The following is a 25,611-nucleotide window of genomic DNA, read 5'->3' as shown; positions in this document are numbered from 1 at the left end:
TAGCCACGTCTTTTCTGCTATGGTAAAACTTCGAAGTGAATAGTAGATTTTTGCCACGAGTTGAAATTTATTGTAATTATTGTAACATTTTAGCCACAATAAATTATTTGGCACAAAATATTGTATCTAAATAAATATTAGTGCTTCAAAATACAAATACGTGTGGCAATGTTAAATGATATAAAAGTTGTTGTAATAATAGTCTTCATAGCTTTAATTATTTGTCATAAAACATATTATAACCTCAGAATTAATATATTGATAAATTTCGTAGTTACTATTATTTTTTAGCATGAGTTGAAATGAAGTTATAGCAATACTAATCTAGTGTAATTATGTGTGTTAATTGTTTAATCCGATTCAATTTTAAAACTCTACTTATATTCAAATATAATTTCAATAAATAAGTGACTATATCTTGTAAATTTGGATTAACTAATTATATCGAATTTAAACATTATTTCAATTTTCATTGAAACTTCATCTTGATTAAGTGCTTTTAAAATTGTTGCTTGACTTAAACTTGTTTTTATCAAAATAATATGTTTATCAATATAATATAATTAGAAGTATTAATTGTTAGAATCCATTGAATTTTATAGCTTGCAAATCTATAATTTAACTTAAATATATAAATAAATATGTTTTCTTCTTGAAATATTACATATACACACTCTCGTCTATAATTAGTTCGTAATGATCTTTTATGCTAAAAAACTTCATCACTTTGACAGGTATATCAATGGAGTTAAAGCATATAAATGACAAGATCCGTGTAAATCATGCTAAGATTCAGTTGAACGTTGTGGAAGGAGAAATACGAGAAGAGTATATCACTTTGTACTCAAACAAGATAGTGTATTACAAGAGTTGTATCTAATTATAAATATTCTTAAAATTGTAAATTGTTATTATATGTAATTTGGGAAGTGTTTTGAAATCTTGAAAATTAATCCATAGCTACATTACGCAGCTCTTGGAACTAATAAAGCTTGCAAAAAAATCTCTAATCATATTAGAATTATATATTGAATGCAAAAATTTTTCTATATATATATCACGTTAAAGAAAGATTTGTATATAAATTTTTACTTTCCGTAGGAAATGGTTTTTTTAGCTAAAATTGTATATATTTCATGGCTAAAGATATGAATTTTTAGTTATAATTCGAAAATGCTTGTGGCAAATACTTCATGTTATAGCCATGAATTTTTTTAGTCATGACTAAATCATTTTTGACGTGGCAAGAGAATAAAGTTATTTGACACACACACACATATATATATTTATATTGCATGGCAAAAACTTTTTATCACTACATCTATAACTCAAAATTGTTGTAGCAATAGATATTAGTGCGCTTGGATGCATAAAGTAATAGAATCACTTAAACATTGATTGATTGTCGAGGACATTCTTCCATGAACCATGAGTGTTACTCAAGGCTTAATAATGAATCTAGGGGTGTATGCTAGGTCCGAAGTGGACGTTGACATTAGGATGGAGTGTCACACAAGGTAGGGTCCGGGCTCCGAGTTGAAAGGATAATCATATCTAGTTGATGTGAGGACCATCCAAGGTAAAAGGGAAAACTCTCACATAGTAGAGTCGGGTTTCCCCAAAGTTATGTCCCATGATATGGAAGTCTTCACCTAGAGAGTTAGGCTTTCTAGTAGAAACCTTCGTATGTAACACCATGGAAACTTGTAGGAGAAACTAAAGCCTAACAAGTTTGTTTATAAGTTTGATATGTGGTTTGAATGTATAGAATGTATTCCCGATCTTAGGATTAAGTTTTTAGGGGTTAGGCGTCAAGGTACGACCCCCAAGCACAACCCAAGGGTTCTTTAGGGGGAGCTAAAGTCTAACCCCAAGGTTGCCCCAACTAGCAAAAAAAAAAAACTGCCAAAAACCAAGGAGCTATGGATGTGACCTACGCTCCGTAGGTAAATCCATGCCCCTTGAATGGACTACGTGGGTCAAGACCCTAAATGGGAAGTCTCAAACCCAAACCACAAATACGCCGTATGGGGCATCACCCCACTCTCGTTCCGTGGGTTGGAGTCGTTAATCCCATATGCAAAGGCTGTCAAGTGTCTCAGCCAAGATGGAGGTAGGTAAGTAATTTCCTTTTTAGTTAGTTTTCATTAGAGGTCATTTTATATATAAATAAATTATTTTAAGTAATTGAATACCCTATTAACCCATTATATCTCAAGACCCCAAATCAAATCCCATAAGACCTCAAGTTCTCTCCAAAATATTCTCTCTCTAAGAACTCCATTAAAAATCAAGGGCAAGGTCAAGCTAGGGCGCCAAGAATCAACTTTATTCTCGAATTTCTTGTGAAAATCAACCTAAGTTATGGATGTTGTTCATCTTTGGGAAGCTATAACCCAAAGAACCCCAACAAACTAAGTTTTTAACATTCCATTTTCCCCAAACTTAGTGCTTTTTAATCTTCAACTTGGGTCTTCTTCAAATATAATTTCAATTGATTTATTAAGGTTGATAATGATAAATTAAGATGATATTGATGTGGATTATTGTTGTTTTATGATGCGAACTCCTCTTAGACCCATGAATCCCCCCCCCCCCCCCCCCTTACTACATTGACTTCATGATATGAGAAATGTTGAATATTGGTCCAATCATGTATTTTATGATTGTTATTGGTGTAATTACATGGTTTAAGTATAATCAAGCATGTATCCTTGATTAACCTAAGATCCTATGGTGAAAGTGATATAGTCTAGGGTTATGTATGAAAGAGGCAAATTGCGAATTTAGATGCGACCTCTTAAGATTGATGAACTTATTGATGAATTGCCTTATACTAGATCACCTAGACATGAATTGCTTATAAGTAAAGTTTGATGATATGAACTAACTTGATTAGGGTTTATACGAGGGATTGTGGTTGTTGAGTATTGAGATTGAGTTGATATCTCCTATATGACTATAATTAATATGAATGAGGCATGTGGTGAGGTTACCTTGAGAACTAGGCATACATGATGAACATGTGAGACATTTCTTGAGAGTAAGGCTTATACATGAAGATGACTCCTAAGACTTTAAGAGTAAAAGCTAAAATGAACAAACTAAGGAGGGTAAGTCTTTAATAACGAAGCTACTATGCATGTTTAGTTATATGTGGCATGTTGAGTTATATGTGACCTTAAGTGATCACAATATCTTTCAACTCACAATTTAAATTCAAATAATGATTTTATTCGCAAAATCATCATATGCGATATCTCGATGCACAATCATCACAATTGTAGCGGTCAATTCTTTACTCTTCCACACCACATATAACGATTGTTGGATTCAATCCATTCATCATTACAATCAACTAGTAATACTATTCTATTTCCCACTAATGATGTTGAAGATATATGAAGATATTATAACTTAGAACTAACTTAAAAAATTATATTTAAATATCATAGTTGTCATAAGTTATTCAGCACTTGCTGAAATAGATATAGCAATTGCTACAATTTATTCAACAACAACATTAACAATTGTTGTAAATTACTGGAATAGTTATATCAGTTGCTAAAAATTATTATATTTGTGGCAAGAACAATAATACAAAAATTAAATTTTAAATGAATAATACACACAATAATACTATTTACTTGTTAAAAATGATTGAAAATTACCTTTTAAGTAATTTCTAAAGTTTAGACCTTTTGAAATCACATGTTAAATTTAAATTTGTGATTTTCCCTTCTCAAAATTTTCAAATAAGAAGTCTACAACTGCAACACCAACAAAAGAACAACAAAAGGAAGAAGAAGAAGAAGAAGAGGAAGAGGAAGAGGAAGAGGAAGAGGAAGAAACACTAGAGAAGATTAGAAACAATAAAAATGTGAAAAACGCAGGAGTTAAGAGAACAAACTGATTTGGGGGCTTTCCTCATTACAAATTAGGGTTTTAATTAAAATTTTGGGTGAAAGTGTAAAAATAAAAAGTTGAGTACTTATAAGAAATAAGTCAATTACTTAAAAATTGTCACAGACACTTGATAATTTAAATTTGAGTCACTTTTTTTTTTTTTTTTTTTTATATTTCAACACTTTTTGGTACCTGTTATTTATTCTCCCATATCATTTCAAGTTTCGTACTTATTATATTAGTTCTAAATCAAAATTTTGCTAAACCATTAGCGAAAAATAATAATATTCGTACTTTATTTTCTTCATACAAATTATATGTTACACTATTTATTAAATTACAAACTCAAAAAGATTAATATGGGTAAAGTTGGATTATTGCACACATCATATGTGAATTTAAATGAGAGTGAATGTGATGACACCATAGAACTGGCTTCAACCATAGTTCATTCCAGAGTAGATGTTTTTATTTGCTACTAATGGATTTGTTGGGGGGGGGGGGGGAGGTTCTCGTACGAGGGATTCATATAGAGTATTCATATACAAAACTTCCTTCATATCCAATTCCATGAAATGTAAGGGAATTGATAGAGAAGAAACAATTTCCTAATGTTTTTATAGGAGAAGGTTCAAAAAGAGAAAATTACATTGCTAATAAATTTCTAAAATAAGCAATGCAATTTTCTCTTGTTAAACCTACCTCTTTTTTTAACATTAGGGAAGTGTTTCTTCTCTATTATTTTCCTTACATTTCCCAGAATTGAATGTGAAGGAAGTTTATGTCTGAATACCTGATCTGAATCCAGCGTAGGACAAGAACCCCCAACGAATTCATTAGCAGCAAAACATCTACTCTACAATGGCCTACTCGAAGCTAGGGACTGGGAAACCTTGTTTATACACCCTGCACTTCATGGCTACGGACTTCGTATCATAGTTCCTCATGTCAATCTGATGGAAAAGAGCTACAAAATTTTTAGTACAATTTCAAGAGGGTGCTTGCAAGCAATTTTGAGTGTCCAGTGAAGTAGAAAAAGTGATACAAATAACTATTAAATAGCTTCCACCCCCAAACATTGTTTGACTAATTCTAATTATTATTTTTCTAAAGTATTACAATAATAAATTTATACATTTATTCTTTCTTCCTACATTACCCATGAGAATATATTAAGTACCAATTGAAAATTTTCCTTTACAGACAAATATTGTGATAATGAGAAGGATATTTATATCATTTACCATAAGTATATAAAAAAATAAATTTATTATCCAAGGTAAGTAATTATTTTGGAAAGCGAAATATGGAATGTATTCTATCAATGTTTATTTAAATAATGTCCGTCAAAGATATTAAAGATTAAGGAATGTTAATGTAAATAATTTAGGTCAAAGAGATAAAAAATTAACTTAAATTATATCGGTCAAAGATATCAAATATTAAGGAATGTTAATTTAAATAATTTAGGTCAAAGATATGAAAGATTAATTTAAATAATGACGGTCAAAGATATCAAAGATTAACTTGAATTATATCGATCAAAGATATCAAATATTAAGGAATGTTTATTTAAATAATCCAGGCCAAAGATATCAAAGATTAATTTAAATAATGACGGTCAAAGATATCAAAGATTAAAGAATGTTATAATTTAAAGAATGTTGGTAAAAAATATATAAGATCAACAAATATTACTTTAAACAATGTCGGACAAAATTACAAAAATTTGTCAATATTGGGCCATTCGATATTTATGATTACACGTGACAATATATTCACACACTTTCATTTACATGTGCCAATATTTCTCATGCTCCTTTATTTACACATGCCAATTTTTCATGTCTTTGACATCGAACAATTATCTAATTTTTAAAAATAAGTAAAGGTTTAATTTGTTAGAATTATTATCGTAAGTTTAGGGTCATGGGGCGCCCATGTGGACCGACTCGATCCAAGAGATTAATGTCTGATAAGAAAGAAGAATTACTTATATCTTATTTGAAAAAGGAAGGGGGGGGGGGGGGCAATTATAAAATTGAAAACTTTGCAATCCCATTATTAATGGATTTATTCCTTTACGGTAAAAAAAAAGGATGTGAGAGATAACGTAAAAAAATAAAAAACAACAGAAACACCAAAAAAAAAGAGAACTTTTTATGTCTGAAGATACATTTAGTTTGTGAATCGATCTTTGATTCCTAGTGATTCAACACAGGACTTTGGAGCAATTGACTTTCGCTGCAAAACTGTAAGGTGCACATTTAATAATTTCTTCCTATAAATCCTACAAATGGCATCAGAGCCTAGTTGTTTTGCTCCTTGTTTGAAAATTGTACAAAATTGTTTCTTGTAATTTTTTGTTATGAGATAGTAGTTAATAATATATATGTTGAATTCTATGCAAGTAGACTCTTAATGTAAAATAAGTGTTACCTACTTGTTGGAAAGTATAGAAGAACAAATGCATGATTAAATATAAGAACCCTATGTCTTTTGAATGAGATATGTTGTTTGAGGCCCGCAAATTTGGAGTATGCTTTGTTTCTTTTATGAATTTTCAATGAATTAGAATAATTCAGGTTGAAAATATGATTTGGAAAACAAAAAGAAACGGTAGATGATTTAACATATCTAAATGTTATCCATTGTTCTTGACAGAATGAATAAATAAAAGAATAAATTATCTGATAGTTTTTTTATGATTTTTTTTCTTGAGATGATATATGACCTACTTATAATAGGAAATGTCCCAAAAAGTGGGCTGTCACATTTTTTTTAAAAAAAAATTGAGTTTGAATATTGAAAATGTTCAATCTTGCTACTTGGCGGAAATGAAAATTCCTTCATGGATGTGGAATTTTTGATATGGTCACTTTAATTTTGGTGGATTGAAGATCCTTCAAAGGAAGAGTATGGTGATGGGGCTTTATGAAATTGTTGTTTCGTCTCAAGTTTGTGAAGAATGTGTTGTTGGAAAACAACGTCATTTCAGTTTCCTAATAGTAAGTCATGGAGATCCAAGGAGGTATTAGGGCCAGTACACTCGGATATCTGTGGGTCATTAACATCAATCTCTAATGGGGGCAAAAGGTATTGTATTACCCTTATTGTTGAATATTTGAGTTAGACTTGGGTGTATATTCTGAAAGAAAAATCGGAGGCTTTTAATGTATTTAAAAGGTTCAAAGTACGTGTGGAGAATGAGATTGAAAGGGACATTAAGAACCTTCGGATAGATCACAGAGGAGAATAATAAATTAAGGTATTTGATGAATTCTGTGAGCCTCGTGACATTTGAAAAGAGCTCACAACAACATATACACCGCAGCAAAATGGTGTGACAGAGAGGAAGAATAGAACCATTCTTAACATGGTTCGTAGATTGCTGGCTCGGGGAAGAGTCCCAGAGGAATTTATGCCAAAATAGTGAAACGAAGTTGTTGGAATTCTGTCCCCCAAATTTTCCTAAGAAACAACTGTATTCTATATGTTCTTTTGTAGATTATAACAGTTACATTTTATGAAACAAATAAAATAATGACACAATATTTTATCGCGGAAAACCCCAACTCATAAAGGGTAAAAATAACGACCTATATATCTGTAAGATTTAACTCCACTTTATTTAACTCCGAACCTCAACATAACATTACAAGCCTATGTAACCTAAGAATTATAAACTCTAATTCCAAGCTAAGAAATTATAAACTCAAATTAATACCTACCCGAGACAAAAACCTCCAGGTTTAACTCTTCTATCGTCCGCCAAGTTTCTCAAACTTGTTAGACGAATCCTACACACACACTCGATTGTAATCAAAACTCTAAATTAAACTCTTACAACTTTTTCCTCACAAATTGGTAACACTCCCAGGTAACTCTCAAAATTCTTGATCGTGTTTTGATTGTCACTGTATGTAAATGCGCAATTTTTCTCAAGCGAAACTATCACCCTATTTATAGATTTGGACTTGAATCTAAAACCTATTTCAACTAGAAATCCTACTTGTGTTCTGCTTCCTTTTTCTCTTAAAACTTAGAAGCTCACACGTAGGATTCTTACATTGTGCGGAACTCGTCTTCGTCTTCAACTCTTTCTTCCACTAGAACATAACTTTGCCGCATCTTCAACTCGAACAACCTTGTGTTTGCCGCTGGAACAAAACCTTCTAGCATTAGGACTTCTCTTTGTACTTTGCATTGAAAGGAAACTTCTTACATGATTTTTCTTATGAACTATGCCATCTCAAACTATTTCCTTAAACAAGTAGAAAATAACTTTCTTTCTTTGTCTTGACTGCCTCAAACTATTTCCTTAACCAAGTAGGAAATAGATTTTCTTTCTCTGAATGAATTATAATAACTATAATATTATGCTTCTTTCATTGTCATTAGATTGTATTTTTTCTACTTTAAATCAGCCTCCTAATTCCTCTTCCAGTAAACTTTGGCGAGTGAATTCACATTTGCTCAGCTTGCTCCGTAATTCACCGGATTGTCAGTCTTCAAAATATACATATTCATATGTACCTAACAGGAGCATTCTTATCTTGAACATAAGTTCCACTTTTTCTCTTCGAGATGTAATACCCTAGGAAGTTTGGAGCAGAAGGAAACCGACAGTAGACCACTTCAAAATTTTGGATCCATTGCTTATGCACATATTTCAAAAGCAAAAAGAAATAAGCTTGATAATAGAGGTGATAAATCTGTTTTTCATGGTACTAGTTCTCGGAACGTGCATTGCACGTTTGTCCTCTAATTGATATTAGAATAGTTAATTTATATAGCTAAGTTAAAATCTAAAGTCCTTTCATATGTAAGTTTAACATAAGAATACAACTCTGCACAAAATATAACATGAAAATCTTGTGTTAGATGTTGGAGGTTTGATATTTTAAATATTTCATGAAAAATAAACGTTTTATTATATTAGAGGAAATAATATATTTTAATTAGAAAACATAAGTTTTAATAATCAAAAAAGAAATTGTCTATAGAAAAAGATACGTATAAGGAAAAATATTACAAAAATGTTTGGGCGGTATACCCTCAAATTTATAGAAAAATCTACAATTTCGAACGAAAAAAAGAGAAGTAAATAAAGACATGACATCCATAATAAAAGACATCACATTAAAACATATAGACAAAATATTTTCATACTAATTGATTTACATTTTGTTAGAAGTCTACATACTGTAGACAGAACATATCATATGTATAAAAAACTATAATCATATGATAATAATAAGAAAGATAAACAGACCAGAAAGCATAAATATGTTAAGAATAAACATGCATTATATTTATTGAACTATATATATATATATATAAATTAAATATGAATGTAACAATTAAGTACATGATTTTTTAAAACATTTGAGATGAGATATAGAAAGGAAAAAGTACAAATATGTTATTTTAAAAAGATAAATGATTATCAAAGAATGAAGAAGACATAATTATTATTCTTTGGGATTTAACATATTTACCCTCAAAATAATTTATAATAAATACAAATGAGATTAGCTTTACTATATATTCTAAAGATAGAAGAAAGGATGAACACAAAAAACAGTAGTCAATTACGAAGTTATATTAAAAAACTCAAAACGATGGAGATATTAAAAATAAAAATTTACTTACAACTTCATATATATTGTAGTATATTCATCTTGTAACTATCATAATTTACATATTTCTCAGAAAAAAGAAGATGAATATACATGAAATTTAAAGAATACGAATAAATAATATAGTAAGAATTCTTATATTACAAACTGGTAATGAAAATTTTACAACTGATGTAGTACCTATTCTAGAATGCAAGATGAGAAGGAATATAAATAATATGGTGTGAGTGTGTTTAATAGACTTTTCATTGCCCCTACTTATCTTACAAATTAAAATTGAAAGGCTATTAGACTCTTCATTAGCTATATTTAATTAGTACATGAATATATGATGCCTTAAGATCTTGTTTGATGCATTAATTCAAATATACTACAATTATTACTTAATATTCAATTGAGTAAATAGATATTAATATTAATTTATTTTAGGGATAAGATAAGGACAAAAAGGTAATTCAACTTTGAGGTTAGGAGCTTCCCACTTATAATAATATATGATTAGTAAAACATGGTGTGCTAGCATTTGATGCAAAAAATGAGGTTGCAGCAGTTGTACGTGTGCCTATTCCACCTGGGAGATATAGTGCGTTGACTTAGATAAATGATGAGCTATCCTATGTAACCGTTTACAACGATTGCGGGGACGTTTTTATGTTAGATATGTACGGAGCAATGGACATGAGTCTGAATCGTAGTGTGTGCATATATCTTGGACACAAGAAGTCTCGGCAAACATTGGAGAAAGATCACTTTGTTGACAATGGTACTGTGTTGTGCAACGTATTATTGTGTATAAACAGTGGTGATGACATTGTGGTGATCTACACAACTGAAAGGATATATCTTTATTACCTGAGTGGGCAAAAGGTGGAGATCTATTATTATGACTCTAGGAGAATTAAATCCTATAAGAGAAGATTCATACCGTACACAAACAGCCTCGCTGCGATATATGAGTTGAAAAAGTAGTTGTTTTGTTGCTGTCAAGTAAAATTCTCATGTTTAATTTCATCTTCTTTTGTAATAGACATGTTTTGGTTTGTCAATGTAGTCTAGACGTTTTTCCTCACTCATTTTTAATTATTTCTTACTTGATTCCGTGTTTTTACTTGTGAGTTCCTTTCAACTGCTACCATTTAAATTTGACGATGGAATGTGCGGTATGATCAACAAAAGAACAACTACTTCTTCAGCTCATGTAGCAGTATTAAGGAACTCACAAGCAAAAACAAGCAAAAAAGAAAAAATTAATTTAAAATGAGTGAAGGAAAAAAAAAGTTCAAACTACCTTGGCAATCAAAAACATGTATATTACAAAAACAGCTTAACTGCAATCCAAGTCATATAAAAACAAAAGAAGATGAAATTAAACATGAGATTTCTACTTGACAACAAAAAAAACAGCTACTTCTTTAGCTCATGTATCCAGCTAGGCTGTTTGTGTGTGGTATGAATCTTTTCTAAGGATTTAATTGTCCTGGAGTTATAATAGTAGATCTCCACCTTCTTCCCATTTAGGTAATGAAGATATATCCTTTCTGTTGTGTATATCACCACAATGTAATGACCACTATTTATACACGGTAATACGTCGTACAATACAGTACCATTGTCAACAAAGAGGTCTTTCTCCAATGTTTGCCGAGACTTCTTGTGTCCAAGATTTACGCACACACTATGATTAAGACTCATATTCATTCCTCCGAACATATCTAACATAAATACATCCTCGCAATTGTTGTAAACAGATACATAGGATAGCTCATCCTTTACCTGAGTCAACACACCATATCTCCCAGGTGGAATAGGCACAAGTACAACTGCTGCAACCTCATTTTTTGCATCATGCTAGCACATCATTTTCTCCATATAGCTTACATGCTATTCAATCCTTGACGAAGAAGGTTGTGACTAGAAGAGATGTTATTGATGAGAAGCATACTTGGTATTGGAATACACATCAATTACTCCAATGCTAATTAATAATGAAGTTGAAGAAGTAGTTTCAACCGCCAAAATTGCTGAAATTTCTACTGAAGCAGGTTATAATATTTCACCAGAAGTTCTGGAAAAAATTAATGCACCTGATCAGCCTCTTAGTTGTGCTTGCATATGGCCCACATAGATGATGGATTATAAGGTAACAACAATTCTTGTTAAGGAAGATGTTCCCCACTTTGCTTTATTTGCAGATTGTGATCCTACAACTTTTGAGAATGCTGTCAAAGAGGAGAAATGGAGAAAAGCTATGGATGGCATGATTCTATTAAAGGAAATAACACTTGGGAGTTAACATATATTCCAAACGAGCACAAAACCATTAGAGTCAAGTGGGTTAATAAGACGAAACTGAAAGGAAATAGTGAAATCTAGAAGCACTACAACATATTTGATTATTAGGGACAAATTATTTCGTCAGAAAAATTTTGTGACGAAAAGATTTCGTCATTCAGTCGTCACTAAAGGTGAGTCACTAAAGACGATTCAATATTTCGTCGCAAAAGAAATTCCATTAACTACAAAACAAAAAAATCGGCACAAAATGCATATTATTTGTGAAGAATTTGAATGTCATAAGATGTGTATTTTTTGTAGTTGATAAGAGTAATTTTGTCACTAAGAACGTTATTAACACCGACAAAACTATTTGGTCACTAATTATTTAGTTCAATTAGCGACGATACCAATCGTGTCTAAAATTTTATATATTTCGTAGTAGAACAAAAGAAATTTCGTCACTAATGACTACCTTTTATATACAAAAAAGTATTTCGGCCTCAAATGTATAAATTAGTGACAAGTTTATCACTCTAATGAAGATTAACAATTTTGTAGTCGAATATATCATCTTGTCATTAAAAGTATGTTTTTTATTGACATCATAAAATATTAAATTAATTCATATTCGATAAGGAGGGTACTAGAACAAATATATTTTCACTAAATGTATTCAAATTATGACAAACTAATTTAAGTTGTGATGAAATGTCTTGAAAAGTTATATATAGTAATCGCAAAATGTTCAATCTTTTGCCACTAATTAAAAACATTTGATGAAATTTAATTATTTCATTTTCATATTATATTTGACTTTAAATTGCATAAATTAAAAATAGAATAATTTAAAACCCATGATCATAAAATAAAGATTAACTAAAACTATACTAGATAATATCTCATTTCAAGCTCCTTAATAAAAGTAATTATGTCATATACTTGTGTTGAATGCCTTGAATCGGATCCGCTACAAACAGAAAGGACGGGGGTCTCGCTTTTGATTCTGTATGTTGGGCCCAAGCCTGTTAGGGCGTAGCTTAGCACTATATATAGACGCTATGGGAAACCCTATTCTGTAATTCTGTTTTTGCCTCTCCATAATAAAACTGCTCCCTCTCTTCCCGTGGACGTAGCCAATTTATTGGTGAACCACGTAAATCCGTTGTCTCGTTTTTCGCGTTTATATTTTCTCGTATTATCTCAAATTCCGCACAACAACTTGATAACTAAATATTACTCCTTAAAGTAAGACAAATACCTGGAGTTTCTTCTAAAGTATAAAAAATGTGGCGACATTTAGCTTTCAAGTAGTCTTGATTCAATTCTCACCTCTTATAACTGTGGAAAAAAAGGGACAAAATTATGATTTAATTTAGAGTGTGTTCATATTGAGGTAAAAAGATGGAATCTGTAACACAATCTGTGTATTCAATATGTTGTAATGATCAGTTTCATAAACACTAAATAGAAATGCAAGCATACTAATATGAAGGTCAATAAGTTGGAGCTGAAGATAAAACGATTTTATCCCATAAGTAATTGATTACGCTCCAAGAATGCTACTTACCTCCCTCGTCTCGTACCTTCTAAGGTCAATCTTCTTGATTTCCAACAGAGCAGCAACAATTTAGATGAGCTCAATGTCCAAGTTTAGGGGTGAATATCTAGGATCACATGTTACACAGAGTTCATCCATGGTTTTTCACTTTCCTTTTAGTTACTTCTTTAGTTTTAACATTTCTTTTCTTTTATCCTTTGTTTCCTTTTGCTTATTTCCTGTTTAGATAGTCATGACCTGTTCTTGGCCAGGCTTTTAGCTTTAGCTTGTATATAATTTGTTTTGAATAAATTGGACTTGAGCCAAACCATTTTATTTAAAAAATTAAAAAAGATCAACATTCAATTTGATCTGTATTATCCTTAAGATGTTGACTAAACCACATCATCTATTAGTGATAAAAGAGAGTATTGAATATTATCATGCATTAAAAGATATCTCAAATTAGAGCAAAAACCAAGTCTAAACATTTAACAGTAACATATTCTTGCATATCCAAGTCTTAGATTCCCAAGCATATCTAGACTTATGAGATCACTAAACTATGATCATAATATTATATACTATATCAGCTAAAGCAAGCATTAGAGTTGTTGTATAGGAGTATTAGCTTTTACTATACAAGTAGAAAATACACGAAAACTTTTGCCTACTAAGTATGAAAATCAGAATCAAATTAACGAGTAAATACAAATATAAAAGAGAAGAAAAAATAAAAATTGAAAAGTTGAGCACTTTGAACTTTCCTACTTTCCTCAACAGTATAATACTTCATTGATTAGAATTTACACGTCTTATTTTCCATGTTGTCCCAAAAAGAGTCTTATTTAAAAAGAAAATGATAGTTCTATGAGCTACTAGACTTCCCTAATAGTGAAAAATTTCCTATCAAGAATTAAGAAAAAATAGACCAAACCATCATTGAATAAGATGACTTACTTGAGTAAAGACAAAGAGATACATAGAGATAAATGACCTTGAAGGTGCCACCGCGTAGTGAACGTGAAAAACCCAAACAGAGGATATGATCCACTGACTGTATGATTGTACCTAAAGGAAATTATTTCATTTTGTAGTTAGGGTTATAAAATGCAACATACAACATATCGACACTCTTAACATTACTTTAAGTGAAAATTGAAACGAGCTATTGAATGAAAGCGAAAGAGGAAAAACGATCAGCCTGTCTAGAACTATTAGTACCACACGCATTGGTCAATTGTCACTATGATAGGCTATTATTACTTATGCATATTCAATAATATTTATAATTTTAGGTTGAAAACTAATATTATCTTATCGAAAACTAAAGGAACTCTTGATTTTGCATTTTTCCAATATGTTGACTTGTTCATAATACTAAATTATAATGTACTAACTATTCAACAACTCACATTAGGGTTCTCTTAACCATAAATGGATGCAAAGAACTTTAAAGCATTAAACATGTAAGTTTTTCTTAAACAAGGATCAATGTCTGAAGTTCAAGATAAATCATGAAGTTGATACAGCCTAGCGACTGAGGCATCTATATTTTTGCAGTTTATAGATTCTTCGTTTTCAAAATCATTTATTTTTTGACAGCACATTTGGCATTACTCCTTGAGATTACTTCAAACACATCAATTTCGAGTTGAGAGTCTATTGAAATTAATCACTTTAGTCCCGGCAAGAATAAGGTCTACTTACATCCTACTCTGCCCAAATATCCGTTATGAAACTATACTAGGTATGTTGTTGTTAGAGATATATGATAAAACATTAACATAAAATCCATACGTCAGATGGTTTATGATTTCTTATAAAAGGATCCACATTATCAAATTAATTTTATGACCAATATGCCCTACCATATCCTAGGTTTCTCAAGTAAATTTTAGCAAGAAATCCATTTTATGAACAAATAAGACTGAGCCTTTTATCTAATCAAAAGCTTCACCTCACCTCTTTGTTGTGCGGGTCTCCGTTTGATTAAATCTTCGTCGAAACTCCCAAATAAGACTGCATATCAAAGAATATATCTACTTTAGTTTTGTGCTTCTCCAAATAACTATAGCACTCCCAAACAAAATCGTACAATTTTCTGGTCCAAAAGCTTTGGATCTTATATCTAAAGAAGAAAATTAACCAAAAAAAAAAAGAATCGGTGGAAAAGCTGCAAATTAGGAAAAACATAATTTAACTTAATTGCAAGTGTAAAGAACAAGACATTTGTAGAATTGGAAGCAGCAACTCAATAGATTTTAGGTAAAACATAAATCAAAAGAATAAAGTAAAATCGAATTGCACTGGAAACTAAGTTAGTGGATCTATGATTTATGTTCACCTCACCTCTTTGTTGTGCGGGTCTCCGTTTGATTACATCTTTGTCGATACTCCCAATTAAGACTGCATATCAAAGAATATATCTACTTTGGCTTTGTGCTTCTCCAAATAACTATAGCATCCCCAAACAAAATCATACAATTTTCTGGTCCAAAAGCTTTGGATCTTATATAAAAAGAAGAAAACTAACCAGAAAAAAAAAGAATCGGTGGAAAAGCTGCAAATACGGAAAAACATAATTTAACTTAATTGCAAGTGTGAAGGACTAGACATTTGTAAAATTGGAAGCAACAACTCAGTAGATTTTGGGTAAAACATAAATCAAAAGAATAAAGTAAAATCCAATTGCACTGGAAACTAAATTAGTGGATCTATGATTTATGTTCACCTCACCTCTTTGTTGTGCGGGTCTCCGTTTGATTAAATCTTCATCGATACTCCCAATTAAGACTGCATATCAAAGAATATATCTACTTTGGCTTTGTGCTTCTGCAAATAACTATAGCATCCCCAAACAAAATCATACAATTTTATGGTCCAAAAGCTTTGGATCTTATATCAAAAGAAGAAAACAAAAAAAAAAGAATCGGTGGAAAAGCTGCAAATTAGAAAAACATAATTTAACTTAATTGCAAGTGTGAAGCACTAGACATTTGTAGAATTGGAAGCAACAACTCAGTAGATTTTGGGTTAAACATAAATCAAAAGAATAAAGTAAAACCGAATTGCACTGGAAACTAAATTAGTGGATCTATGATTTATGTTCACCTCACCTCTTTGTTGTGCAGGTCTCCGTTTGATTAAATCTTCGTCGATACTCCCAATTAAGACTGCATATCAAAGAATATATATACTTTGGCTTTGTGCTTCTCCAAATAACTATAACATCCCCTAACAAAATCATACAATTTTCTAGTCCAAAAGCTTTGGATCTTATATCAAAAGAAGAAAATTAACAAAAAAAAAGAATCGGTGGAAAAGCTGCAAATTAGGAAAAACATAATTTAACTTAATTGCAAGTGTAAAGCACTAGACATTTGTAGAATTGGAAGCAACAACTTAGTAGATTTAGGGTAAAACATAAATCAAAAGAATAAAGTTAAACGTAATTGCACTGAAACAAAATTAGTGGATCTATGATTTACGTTCACCTCACCTCTTTGTTGTGCGAGTCTCGTTTTGATTACATCTTCGTCAATACTCCCAAATAGGAAAAACATAATTTAACTTAACTGCTAGTGTGAAGCACTAGACATATGTAGAATTGGAAGCAACAAGTCAGTAGATTTTGGGTAAAACATAAATAAAAAAGAATAAAGTAAAACCTAATTGCACTGGAAACTAACTTAGTGGATCTATGATTTATGTTAACCTCTCCTCTTTGTTGTGTGTGTCTCTGTTTGATTACATCTTCGCCGATACTCCCAATTAAGACAGTATATCAAACAATATATCTACTTTGGCTTTGTTCTTCTCCAAATTACTATTGCATCCCCAAACAAAATCATACAATTTTCTGGTCCAAAAGCTTTGAATCTTATATCAAAAGAAGAAAATTAAAAAAAAAAATCGGTGAAAAAGCTGCAAATTAGGAAAAAGATAATTTAACTCAATTGCAAGTGGGAAGCACTAGACATTTGTAGAATTGGAAGCTACAAATCAATAGATTTTGGGTAAAACATAAATCAAAAGACTAAAGTAAAACCTAATTGCACTGGAAACTAAATTAGTGGATCTATGATTTATGTTCACCTCACCTCTTTGTTGTGTGGGCCTCGTTTGATTAGATCTTCGTCGATAGTCCCAATTAAGACTGCATATTAAAGAATATATATACTTTGGCTTTGTACTTCTCCAAATAACTATAGCATCCCCAAAAAAAATCATACAATTTTCTGGTCAAAAAGCTTTGGATCCTATTATCAAAAAAAGAAAATTAACAAAACAAAAAAAAGAACCGGCGGAAAAGCTGCAAATTAGGAAAAATATTATTTAACCTAATTGCAAGTGTGAATCACTAGACATTTGTAGAATTGTAAGCAACAACTCAGTAGATTTTGGGTAAAACATAAATCAAAAGTATAAAGTAAAACCTAATTGCACTGGAAACTAAATTAGTGGATCAATGATTTATGTTCACCTAACCTCTTTGTTGTGCGGGTCTCCGTTTGATTACATCTTCGTCGATACTCCCAATTAAGACTGTATATCAAACAATTTATCCACTTTTGCTTTGTTCTTCTCCAAATAACTATTGCATCCCCAAACAAAATCTTACAATTTTCTGGTCCAAAAGCTTTGGATCTTATATCAAAAGAAGAAAATTAACAAAACAACAAAAAGAATCGGTGGAAAAGCTGCAAATTAGGAAAAACATAATGTAACTTAATTGCAAGTGTAAAGCACTAGGCATTTATCGGGTCTCCGTTTAATTAGATCTTCGTCGATACTCCCAATTAAGAAAACATATCAAAGAATATATCTACTTTGGCTTTATGCTTCTCCAAATAACTATAGCATCCCCAAACAAAATCATACAATTTTCTATACCAAAAGCTTTGGATCTTATATCATAAGAAGAAAATTAACAAAAAAAAAAGAATCAGTGGAAAAGCAGCAAATTAGGAAAAATATTATTTAACTTAATTGCAAGTGTGAAGCACTAGAAATTTGTAGAATTGGAAGCAAACAACTCAGTAGATTTTGGGTAAAACATAAATAAAAAGAATAAAGTAAAACCTAATTGCACTGGAAACTAATTTAGTGGATCTATGATTTATGTTCACCTCACCTCTTTGTTGTGCGGGTCTCCGTTTGTTTATATATTTTTCGACACTCCCAATTAATACTGTATATCAAAGAATATATCTACTTTTGCTTTGTGCTTCTCCAAATAACTATTGCATCCCCAAACAAAATCATACAATTTTCTGGTCCAAAAGCTTTGTTGTTTTGTAAAAAAATAAGAAAATTAACAAAACAAAAAAAAGAATCGGTGGAAAAGCTACAAATTAGGAAAAACATAATGTAACCTTATTGCAAGTGTGAAGTACTATACATTTGTCGGGTATTCGTTTGATTAGATCTTCGTCGATACTCCAAATTAAGACTGCATATCAAAGAATATATCTACTTTGGCTTTGTGCTTCTCCAAATAACTATAGCATCCCCAAACAAAATCATACAATTTTCTGGACCAAAAGCTTTGGATCTTATATCAAAAGAAGAAAATTAACCAAAAAAAAGAATCAGTGGAAAAGCTGCAAATTAGGAAAATCATAATTTAACTTAATTGTAAGTGTGAAGCACTAGACATTTCTAGAATTGAAATCAACAACTCAGTAGATTTTGGTTAAAACATAAATTAAAAGAATAAAGTAAGACCTAATTGCACTGGAAACTAAATTAGTGGATCTATGATTTATGTTCACCTCACCTCGTTGTTGTGCGGGTCTCCGTTTGGTTAAATCTTCATCGATACTCCCAATTAAGACTGTATATCAAACAACATATCTACTTTGGCTTTGTGCTTCTCCAAATAACTATAGCATTCCCAAACAAAATCATACAATTTTATAGTCCAAAAGTTTTGGATCTTATATCAGAATAAGAAAATTAACAAAAAAAAAAGAGAATCGTTGGAAAAGCTGCAAATTAGGAAAAACAAAATTTAAAATAATTTCAAGTGTGAAAACTAGACATTTGTGGAATTGGAAGCAACAACTCAGTAGATTTTGGGTAAAACATAAATCAAAAGAATAAAGTAAAACCTAATTGCACTGGAAACTAAATTAGTGGATCTATGATTTATGTTCACCTCACCTCTTTGTTGTGCGGGTCTCTATTTGATTAGATCTTCGTCGATAGTCCCTATTAAGACTGCATATTAAAGAATATATATACTTTGGCTTTCTGCTTCTCCAAATAACTGTAGCCTCCCTAAACAAAATCATACAATTTTCTGGTCCAAAAGCTTTGGATCTTATATCAAAAAAAGAAAATTAACAAAACAAAAAAAGAGAATCGTTGGAAAAACTGCAAATTAGGAAAAATATAATTTAACCTAATTGCATGTGTGAATCACTAGACATTTGTAGAATTGGAAGCATAACCCAGTAGATTTTGGGTAAAACATAAATCAAAAGAATAAAGTAAAACCTAATTGCACTGAAACAATATTAGTGGATCTAAGATTTATGTTAACCTCACCTCTTTGTTGTGCGGATCTCCGTTTGATTACATCTTTGTTGATACTCCCAAATAAGACTGCATATCAAAGAATATATCTACTTTGGCTTTGTGCTTCTCCAAATAACCATAGCATCCCCAAAAACAATCATACAATTTTTTGGTCCAAAAGCTTTGGATCTTATATCAAAAGAATAAAATTACCAAAAAAAAAGAATCGGTGGAAATGCTGCAAATTAGGAAAAACATAATTTAACTTTATTGCAAGTTAGAAGCACTACGCATTTGTAGAATTTGAAGCTACAACTCAGTAGATTTTGGGTAAAACATAAATCAAAAGAATAAAGTAAAACCTAATTCTATTGGAAACTAAATTAGTGGATCTATGATTTATGTTCACCTCACCTCTTTGTTGTGCGGGTCTATGTTTGATTACATCTTCGTCGATACTCCCAATTAAGACTGTATATCAAACAATATATCTACTTTTGCTTTGTAGTTCACCAAATAACTATTGCATCGCAAACAAAATCATACAATTTTCTGGTCCAAAAGCTTTGGATCTTATATCGAAATAAGAAAATTAACAAAAAAGAAAAAGAATCGGTGGAAAAGCTGCAAATTAGGAAAAACATAATTTAACTTAATTGCAAGTGTGAAGCACTAGACATTTGTAGAATTGGAAGCAACAACTCAGTAGATTTTGGGTAAAACATAAATCAAAAGAATACAGTAAAAGCTAATTGCACTGAAACAAAATTAGTGGATCTATGATTTATTTTCACCTCACCTCTTTGTTGTGTGGGTCTCCGTTTGATTTAATCTTCGTCAATACTCCCAAATAAGACTGCATATCAAAGAATATATCTACTTTGGTTTTGTGCTTCTCCAAATAACTATAGCATCCCCAAACAAAATCATACAATTTTCTGGTCAAAAAGCTTTGGATCTTATATCAAAAGAAGAAAATTAACAAAAAAAAAAAAGAATCGGTGGAAAAGCTGCAAATTAGGAAAAACATAATTTAACTTAACTGCAAAGTGTGATGCACTAGACATATGTAGAATTGTAAGCAACAACTCAGTAGATTTTGGGTAAAATATAAATCAAAAGAATAAAGTAAAACCTAATTGCACCGGAAACTAAATTAGTGGATCTATGATTTATGTTCACCTCACCTCTTTGTTGTGTGGGTCTCCGTTTGTTTACATCTTTGTCGATACTCACAATTAAGACAGTATAGCAAACAATATATCTACTTTGGCTTTGTGCTTCTCCAAATAACTATTGCATCCCCAACCAAAATCATACAATTTTCTGGTCCAAAAGCTTTGGATCTTATATCAAAAGAAGAAAATTAAAAAAAAAAGAATCGGTGGAAAAGCTACAAATTAGGAAAAACATAATTTAACTTAATTGCAAGTGTGAAGCACTAGACATTTGTAGAATTGGAAGCTACAAGTCAGTAGATTTTGGGTAAAACATAAATCAAAAGAATAAAGTAAAACCTAATTGCACTAGAAACTAAATTAGTGGATCTATGATTTATGTTCACCTCAACTCATTGTTGTGCGGGTCTCTGTTTGATTCCATCTTCGTTGATACTCCCCAATAAGACTGTATATCAAACAATATATCTACTTTTACTTTGTAGTTCTCTAAATAACTACTGCATCCCCAAATAAAATCATACAATTTTATGGTCCAAAAGCTTTGGGTCTTATATCAAAAGAAGAAAATTAACAAAAAAAAATCGGTGGAAAAGCTGCAAATTAGATAAAATATAATGTAACTTAATTGCAAGTGTGAATCACTAGACATTTGTAGAATTGGAAGCAACAACTCAGTAGATTTTTGGTAAAACATAAATTAAAAGAATAAAGTAAAACCTTATTGCACTGGAAACTAAATTAGTGGATCTATTATTTATGTTCACCTCACCTCTTTGTTGTGCGGGTCTCCGTTTGATTAGATCTTCGTCGATAGTCCCAATTAAGACTGCATATTAAAGAATATATATACTTTGGCTTTGTGCTTCTCCAAATAACTATAGCATCCCCAAACAAAATCATACAATTTTCTTGTCCAAAAGCTTTGGATCTTATATCAAAAGAAGAAAATTAACAAAACAAAAAAAAAAAGAATCGGTAGAAAAACTGCAAATTAGGAAAAACATAATTTAACCTTATTGCAAGTGTGTATCACTAGACATTTGTAGAATTGGAATCAACAACTCAATAGATTTTGGGTAAAACATAAATCAAAAGAATAAAGTAAAACCTAATTGCACTGAAACAAAATTAGTGGATCTATGATTTATGTTCACCTCACCTCTTTGTTGTGCGGGTCTTCGTTTGATTACATCTTTGTCGGTACTCCCAAATAAGACTGCATAACAAAGAATATATCTACTTTGGCTTTGTGCTTCTCCAAATAACTATAGCATCCCCCAAACAAAATCATACAATTTTCTGGTCCAAAAGCTTTGGATTTTATATCAAAAGAAGAAAATTAACCAAAAAAAAAAGAATAGGTGGAAAAGCTGCAAATTAGGAAAAACATAATTCAACTTAATTGCAAGTGTGAAGCACTAGACATTTGTAGAATTGGAAGCAACTACTCAGTAGATTTTGGGTAAAACATAAATCAACAGAATAAAGTAAAACCTAATTGCACTTAAACTAATTAACGGCGTGTGTTTTGTATTTTGGGAAAATAATTAAAACAAAAATTTTGTTTGCCTATTGGAAAAATTTAGAGGTGTTAAATGAGAGTGTTGGTTGAATTTAAGGTAGTTAAAATAAATTGAATTAATAAATGAATGATTTATTGATTCATTCACAAGTTATTTAAGAAAAAATGTGGGTTATAATTCTCTCTCAATTTTACTAAGTCTTAATTGTTTTACTTGCTCTTTTATAATTTTAATTAAAAGTTATATTATTATAGCTAGATATAATATATCAAATAACAAAATAGTATTTATTTAAAATTATTTTGACAAGATTCATCATTAAATTATTTGGGCTATATATCAATTCAATATTTAATGGATGGAGTTAATACATAAGCGAGTCAATGACCCCGCTCAAAATTAAACAAACAAAATAAGTTGGGTTTGTTCTACCTCCCTAGAAAATAATTAAAATTTTAACCCACGACACACAAAAATTGTTGTAAAGGTCAGGTGATTTAAAATTGAAAAATTATTTAGTTATGTAATTTAAATTTTTAAAAGAAAAAACTACCTGATTGCATAGTTTCATACAAAATTTCATGTCAAATAAACCTAAATATATATTTTTTGCTATCATATAAACAAAAATAGGGATAGAGGCAAGTAAGATTCGCTTATGTATTCGCAATACATGTGAATCACATTAAATACAATTTAAATACATGTATCTTTTCTAATTCACATATAACTGAGATACCAGATAAACGATCGAGATAAGAGAGCGGTGAATGAAATTTGTCTATAATATCATGTGAATTACACTAGATACAAAAAATATACATGTATCTGATGTGATTCTATTGTATCGCATGTGATTCTTATGCATTTTGTCAAATTTTTTAGAGAATAGCCTCTTTTACCTGACAATGGACAAGAAAATTACAACATCAATTTATTTTTAGAAATGATTATTCCTCTTATTGTATTCACATATTATTAATATTTATATAAAATAACAAAAAAATATTTTATAGTAACTTGGACTCTAAATTAATTATAAGAGTTTTTTAGAATTCTTATTTGGTTTCCACTAATAAGAATGATTCTTTCACCTATTCTCGTCGTCAATCTTTTCACCTCTTTCTCCATCGACACTATTGAAGAAATTGGAGACAATAGCTTTTAATTCTTCTTAAAAACAATCTGGACTAATTAGTCTCATAAAAACTTATTCACAAGCTATTAAGTCTTTTTCGCAACATTAAAAAGTTGCTTAATAGGTGTTGCCATTGTTTCAGACTATGTTTTCTCTTCTTAGTTCATCCAATCAATAATACAATAATCGGAAAAGGGTCAAAAATACTCATGTAGTATTCAAAAAGATTTGAAATTACCTCTCATCCGTCTATTGTGATAAAAACACCCCTAAGTCAACCTTTATGGTCCACTATTACCCTTTAAACAAACCAACTTATATTTTGTAATTATTATTATTAATAATAATTATTAGGTAGCGTCTTTCTATTGGATAAAGTTTAATTCAAACCCACCAAACTTTCTTCTAACCCAACTTACCCATATTGACATCCCTTGACCCAAACCCGATTACAAGATCCATTAAAAAAATAAACTTGAATTATCTCTTCTCCCCTAAACATAATATTCTATTTTTCTTCTTCCCCTTTTCTTATTAAGAAATTTCAAGATCAATTTCACCAAATATATATATATATATATATATATATATATATATATATATAGGTCGAACTGATAAACAGATCCCCAAACTTGTTGGGTTTGTTCTTTCAGATACCTCAACTACCTCATTTTCCTACTGAATCATTGAGTCCCCCACAATTTATTCCTTTTAGGGAAAATGCGTAAGTACCCCTCAACCTATGCCCGAAATCCCAGAGACACTTATATTATACAAAGATCCTATTACCTCACTGAACTTATTTTATAAGTAATTTTCAACCCCTTTTCGTCCTACATGGCACTAGCTTGAAAAAAAAAGTCAACTAGCATTGGACCCACTAGATAGTGTCACGTAGGTCGAAAAGAGGTAGAAAATTATTAATAAAATAATTTCAAGGGATAATAGGACCTTAGCATAGTGTAAGTGTGTCTCTGAAATTTTTGGCATAGTTGAGGGGGTACTTGTGCATTATTTCTTCTTTTTAAACACTATTGACTTATTTTGATCGACTTTTCTATTGTAGCTGCCTTCAATTGTGTTCGTAATGCAATGATTTTGTTTGAAGGAATGAAAACAAATTGTGTGTTAGTCTCATTTGTTTTCTAATGTGTCCAAATGACTTGAAGTAAAAAACAATTATTCTCAAACATTTTCATTATCAATTGGACTAATGAGTTCTTGAACAACATATGTATATTATGTCACTACCCCTCATAAGATCTGATTTCCGCATCAGCCAATGATGTTTAAAAGGAAAAAATTATGGTTGGTTCAATGATTCAATCGGAAAATAGCATAGTTGAGAAATCTGAGGAGAAAATTCTAACAAGTTTAGGGATCTGTTTAAGTAAACATATTATAATTTGGTTAATTCTGAAAATTTCTTATGTGCAACATAAATTGTGACATAGTGTGTAAAATAATTATTTAAAAATTACATTACTTAAAAACATTATAAATCACAATAATTAACAATCTAAATATTTAAAATCATATTAAAAATTTTTGTGTGTCTCAATGTTTCTCGTGCCACGTAAATTAGGACAAAGTGAGTAACATATTATTTGAAAAATTATGTTAAAAGTACTATAAATTATGAAAATAACATTTTAAAATTTAAAAATAATATCAAAATTTAAATAGGTCTTTTAATTCTATTTATACCGCATAAATTCAAATTAATAAAGTAATATATATTGGGTGGGTGCTTACACTGGCTCTAGTAGATCTAGTGATAAAATATTTGCAAACTTATCGAGGCTTTTGATGATTTGGGAACATTGCTTCTAACTTTTTTGGTATTAAAATATTTTTATTAATTACATAATATTGGTATGGC

The 25,611-nt window shown here is 30.5% G+C and overlaps 1 long non-coding RNA gene across 1 annotated transcript; it reads right to left on the bottom strand.

Annotated features, from left to right (window-relative positions):
- Positions 1 to 14,189: 14,189 nt before the first annotated feature.
- LOC112941378 (uncharacterized) lies at positions 14,190 to 23,488 on the bottom strand. Its single transcript, XR_011220769.1, has 3 exons — positions 15,715 to 23,488; positions 15,328 to 15,433; positions 14,190 to 14,433 (listed from the first exon to the last, which is right to left on the bottom strand). It is a non-coding gene; the product is annotated as an uncharacterized lncRNA (long non-coding RNA).
- Positions 23,489 to 25,611: the final 2,123 nt, after the last annotated feature.

The sequence above is a fragment of the Solanum lycopersicum genome, chromosome 4, assembly GCF_036512215.1.
Source record: "Solanum lycopersicum chromosome 4, SLM_r2.1".
Lineage (NCBI taxonomy): Eukaryota > Viridiplantae > Streptophyta > Magnoliopsida > Solanales > Solanaceae > Solanum > Solanum lycopersicum.
This window is presented reverse-complemented; position numbering and strand designations above follow the sequence as displayed.